Here is a 6,000-nt window from a genome sequence, read left to right as displayed (position 1 = left end):
GAAATGAGTTTTGGCAGGGTGGGATGTCTGCGTCTGTGCCAAAACCATTTAAACTACCTACTCCCATCAACCTGCACCGGAACCAAAGCCCTCCATTCTATGTACCTATACAAACTTCCTTTCACCATTGAAATCAAACTCACACGCAGCCAGGGCCTGGGGCAGAATTTGACGTTAGTCAGCGAGTCCCGCCCACCTGGAGCACACACCTCCCCTCAAGTCCGCTCGTGCGTCTGTTCCTGCGAGAGGCTGTTGCCGCGGTCCGGAGTGTTTGTGTTTATCTGCCTTTCGGTAGGTTAGTTGAATCCCCCCGTAGTTTGTGTTACAGCGACTGATCCTTGTCCGGGATCGGCTCTGCGGCCTGAAGACCGAGGCTGGGGTGCATAGAGCAGCGCTCGGCCTGGTGCCTGGGCCTCAGGTAGCAAGCCGGACAGGCCAGGGCTGGGAGTGACTTTCTAAGGGTTTGGCGGGGTGAGAGAATTGATCGGAGGGAGGGGGCCAGCTGTCCCGAGTGTTGGAGGGAAGTGTGACAGCTAAACACGATAAAGAAATGTGCTATTATCTTCCCCTTCCTCCTCGCGTCTCTGTACCCTCTCTCTCTCCTCCCTCTGCACCCTCTGTCATCAAGCCTGGAAGCAAGAGATAAGCTTTATAAGGCTCTGGTCAGACCACATTTGGAGTTTTGGGCTGGTGAAAAGATGTGGAGGAGATTTACAAGAATGATCTTGGGAATGAAAACGTTAACGCATGAGGACTATTTGATAGCTCTAGGCATTTACTCACTGGAGTTTAGAAGAATGAGGGGAGAATCTTACTGAATTTAGAAGAATGAGGGGAGAAGTCAACTGAATATAGAAGGGCATAGACAGTGCAGAGGTATTTACAATAATGGGAGAGTCAAGACCAGAGGGCACAGAATAGAATAACATCCCTTTAAAACAGATATGGGTATTTTCTTTAGCCAGAGGGTGGTGAATCAATGGAATTCATTGTCACAGATGGTTGTGGAATCCAAGTCATTGGGTATATTTAAAGCGGAGGCTGATAGTTCTTGATTAGTAAAGGTGTCAAAGTGAAAAGTGAGAAGGCAGGAGAATGTGAGAGGAAAAATAAACCAGCCATGATGAAATGGCACAGCATACTTGATGGACCAAATGGCCAACATCTGTCTGATGCTTTGATCCAAGGTTATTTCAGGTCAAGAAAGAGGCACAAAACTTGTTGCTTCATGGTCGTTTTGTTAAGCGCGACTAGAGCAAAGAAGACATTTGGAAATGTAGAGCAACGAAAGTCTAGTATCTAAGAACCTAAAATAGGGAAGACTAAAGAAGCCTTTCTTATACCCCATAGATAAGAAATGTTACATCCAAATTCATTGATAAGAGTTAACCAATCAGATAGCCCCTATTTAAATGCTATGATACCAAGGGAAGCTTCCAGAATCATGCAAAGGACTGTAACCACTAGGGGACACACTGAACAATTGCGTAAACATACTGTGACCACCAGGAAACATACTAACAGTTACATGTATACAGGTAGTTATATAAAATACCAGCAGGCATAGAAGTCTTATGTCTTACAATCTTAATTGGACAGCACAAGTAACAGCTGAGGAAAAGCAGAACTAACCTAACCCTGTTAGTAAACAGGTGTACCATGTACAGAGAATAGTCAAATTCCCCTCGGCATCACATGGTGCCAAGGGGAGATGCTGTACTCACTAAATTGTAGATCTGGTGGCATCTGGTGAAGGCTGACCCACAGACATAGTATGTACATGGGAACAGGGAAGTATCTTCCCTGAGAGAAGAAACTAGGTATTATCATGGAGGTATAGGAAGTGAAAATCTGAAATTGGGAGCGGCATAGAACATGGAATAGTACAGCACATCACAGACCCTTTGGCCCACAATGTTGTGCCAACCCTCAAACCCTGCCTCCCATATAACCCCCCACTTTAAATTCCTCCATATACCTGTCTAGTAGTCTCTTAAACTTCACTAGTGTACCTGCCTCCATCACTGACTCAGGCAGTGCATTCCATGCACCAACCACTCTCTCAGTAAAAAACCTTCCTCTAATATCCCCCTTGAACTTCCCACCCCTTACCTTAAAGCCATGTCCTCTTGTATTGAGTAGTGGTGCCCTGGGGAAGAGGTGCTGGCTATCCGCTCTATCTATTCCTCTTATTATCTTGTACACCTCTATCATATCTCCTCTCATCCTCCTCCTCTCCAAAGAGTAAAGCCCTAGCTCTCTTAATCTCTGATCATAATGCATACTCTCTAAACCAGGCAGCATCCTGGTAAATCTCCTCCATACCCTTTCCAATGCTTCCACATCCTTCCTATAGTGAGGCGACCAGAACTGGCCACAGTACTCCAAGTGTGGCCTAACCAGAGTTTTATAGAGCTGCATCATTACATCGCGACTCTTAAACTCTATCCCTCGACTCATGAAAGCTAACACCCCATAAGCTTTCTTTAACTACCCTATCTACCTGTGAGGCAACTTTCAGGGATCTGTGGGCATGTTAGACTTGATCAGTGGCAGCACCTTTTTAGAGACCAATTGTTTTCAGAGTGGAAGTAAATATGATACTTTTGAGGTTTGGAATTGAGAACCAATGTAGAAATGAGGGACAGGGTGACAAGCAGGACTCTTTACTGGGGAGTCTGAGTACGTTCATTCTACTTTATTTGAATCCTTTGTATAGAAGAATGTAGAAACTAGGTTACACTGCATTTTGCACCATAAACCAATATTGCATTTCACAGTCATATTAAATTAGTTTCTTTGTAATTGGTCAAAAAAGATTTGTGTGGATTAATTGAAATATGCACTAACAGGACTGGGTTGCTCGGGCAGCTCTGCAGTCAGTTCAGCTCAGCTCCATCTGGATGTCCTTAAATGAATAGTCCCGCAGCCAGTAATAGTAAGGATATAGACACTGCTGTATAAAAGAAATTCTGTAGGTTAATTAAGCCATCTTGCAGCCTACATTTTTGGCCAACTTGCTGCCTTTGCTATTAGCAAATGTTTGTGATTCTCTCATTGTACTCACTGGGTATGATCCTGAGGTTAGTGGCGTAGTGAGGGTGAGAGGTTTGATTATGCTGACTTGATCTACACTCCCTGAAATTATTAGAAAGAGAGATGATTGCATTGAAATGCGTGACTTTTTTGCAAGGCTTAATTGGGTAAATTCATTGTTGTGGTTTCCCATGACTGCGGTGTGTAGAACCAGGGTGCTGACTCTGGTTGATTGACTCTGACTCAGGGATCAATCCATTCAGGACTGAGTTGAGATAAAGTTTCTTGGCATGACAGGGTAAATTTTTATCCAGCAGTAAATCCCCAGTTGCTAAGTGTGGATCGAGTTTGGGTCTGAGTGGCATCTAGTGTGAGATAGTGGTGCTGAGGATGAAAGTCGATCATGCCCTTTTTGAACATAAGCATGTCTGAGAGGCTCAGAATCAGGCTTATTTTCAATTACATAGTTGTGAAATCTGTTTTACAGCAGTAGTACAGTGCAATACATAAAAAGTGTACTTAAAGTTCAAATAAGAAATATAAAAAATAAGTAGTGTGCAAAGAGAACAAGATAGTGAAGTAGTATTCATGGGTTCGTGGATGGTTCAGAAAGCTGATGGTGGCAGGGAGAAAAGATCTTTCTAATATATTGAGTGTGTTTTTTTTTTGCAGCAGTACAGTACAATATATAAAATTACTACAGTATTGTGCAAAACGTCTTAGGCACCCGAGCTATACATGTATATATGTGCCTAAGCCCTGTATATCTGAAAAAAAAACTTTTGTTATCCTCTTTTATATTATGGCTAGTTTACCTTCATGTTTTATCAAGTTTGGACTCTTTTAGTTGCCCTCTGGTTTTTAAAAGCTTCCCAATCTTCTTAAGTTCTCACTAATGTTGGCTATATTACATGCCCTCTCTGTAGCTTTTGTGCTGTCTTTGACTTACTTTGTCAGCCATGGTTGCTTCATCCTTCCTTTAGAATACTTCTTCATCTTTGGGATGTATCTATCCTGCGCCACGAATTGTCCCCAGAAGACCAGCCATTGCTGCTCTGCTAGTGTCCCCTTCCAATCAACTTTGGCCAGCTCCTCTCTCATGCCTCTGTAATATTGGTTTTAGTTTCTCCCTCTGAAACTGCAGGGTGTATTCTGTCACTTTATGATCGCTGTCTCCTAAGGGTTCCTGTTATTGCACAACACCCAATCCAGAATAACCACAAACTGCTCTAAAATGCCACTAAATTCTCAGCGCACTAGCTCTGTACAAAGAAAGAGGGAAGAAAAGAATGTACTAGAAACTTAGAACTTATGCCTGTGCTTGCCCAGGCCTGTTCTCAATGAAACCTGTTGAGCCAAAGCATCCCATTCTAACACTGGCCCACTCACACACTGATCACTACGCTTACACTTCCCATCTTTTTTATTGGCTCAAATAAAACTCACTCCCAATAAGACTTGTTCTTTTCAAATGCTCTCACCCTACAATGGTGTCTCTCTTTCACTCGCTACTTCAAATTATGACTTTTCCATAAGACATAGGAGCAGAATTAGGCCATTTGACCCATCGAGTCTGCTCTGCCATTCAATCATGGCTGATCCTTTTTTCCCCTCAGCCCCACTCCCCGGCCTTCTCCCCATAACCTTTGGTGCCATGTCTGTGGTAATAAATTTCACAAATTCACCACCTTCTGGCTAAAGAAATTTCTCCGCATCTCTGTTTTAAATGGATGTCCCTCTATCCTGAGGCTGTATTCTCTTGTTCTAGATTTACCCACCACGGGAAACATCCTTTGTGCATCTACTTTGTCTAGACCATTTAACATTCGAAAGGTCTCATTGAGATCTCCCATTATCCTCCTAAATTCTAGCGAGTACAGACCCAGAGCTATCAAACGTTCTCCAGATGATAACCCTGTCATTCATGGAATCATCCTAGTGAACTTCCTCTGAACTCTCTCCAATGCCAGCACATCTTTTTCAGCGGTCCCAAACCACCGGGCCGCAAAGCATGTGCTACCAGGCCGTGAGGAAACCTTTCCTCATTCTCTGTCACGCCCACTGTTGAGCAATTACGCATGCAAGGTCATTACCTGCACGTCATCCATGTCAGCGTGGGAAGGAGATCAACTCCTCGAGCTTGCAAATGACGGCGGGCTGAAAAGTATGTTTGACATAACATCTCTGCCGGCATTCTGGATCAAAGTCAAAGCTAAATACCCTGAGATAGCCACGAAAGCACTGAAAACATTGCTTCCATTTCCAACATATCTCTGCAATGAATGCAACGAAAACTAAACTGCGGAATATATTGGACATAAGGAACTCCCTTCCAGTATCGCTGTCTCCCATCGCCCCTCGATGGGACCATGTTGTTGCAGGGAACAAGTATTCAGCCCAGGGCTCCCACTGATTCAGCGATATTGGTGTGTTGCAATGATTTTATATGTTCATACGGGGAAAATATGTGCTATGTGTTTAATATCCAAATGTTACTTAAAATGTTATGATGCTGTTGACTTATAAGTGACTTATATAACCATATAACAATTACAGCACGGAAACAGGCCATCTCTGCCCTTCTAGTCTGTGCCGAACACGACTCTCACCTAGTCCCATCAACCTGCACTCAGCCCAAAACCCTCCATTCCTTTCCTGTCCGTATACCTATCCAATTTTTCTTTAAATGATAATATCGAACCTGCCTCTACCATTTCTATTGGAAGTTCATTCAACACTTACTTCAAGATCCCCTGTCCTCCCCTGATAATTGACTTATCACTATATTGATGCGAGGAAAATATGCACTGTGTGTTTAATAGTAAATTCGTTAGATAAACCCTTTTAGAAACAAAATTGAGTGTATTAGCCACTTAACACCGATATTCCGGTCGTGATTAACACCTACCCCCCCCCCCCCCGAACACAATCGCCAAAAACGATTTGTGAAGAAAAAAATCGGCA

General features: G+C 43.3%; 1 protein-coding gene across 1 annotated transcript in view; it reads left to right on the top strand.

Moving 5' to 3' along the window:
• The first annotated feature begins 208 nt into the window (after positions 1 to 208).
• esd (esterase D/formylglutathione hydrolase) overlaps positions 209 to 6,000 on the top strand; it is a 99,531-nt gene continuing 93,739 nt past the window's right edge. Inside the window, exon 1 of the mRNA XM_072260930.1 lies at positions 209 to 291. The gene's annotated coding sequence lies outside the window, so the exon portion shown is untranslated. The remainder of the gene's footprint in view (positions 292 to 6,000) is intronic.

Source organism: Mobula birostris, chromosome 6 (assembly GCF_030028105.1).
Source record: "Mobula birostris isolate sMobBir1 chromosome 6, sMobBir1.hap1, whole genome shotgun sequence".
Taxonomy (NCBI): Eukaryota; Metazoa; Chordata; class Chondrichthyes; order Myliobatiformes; family Myliobatidae; genus Mobula; species Mobula birostris.
This window is presented reverse-complemented; position numbering and strand designations above follow the sequence as displayed.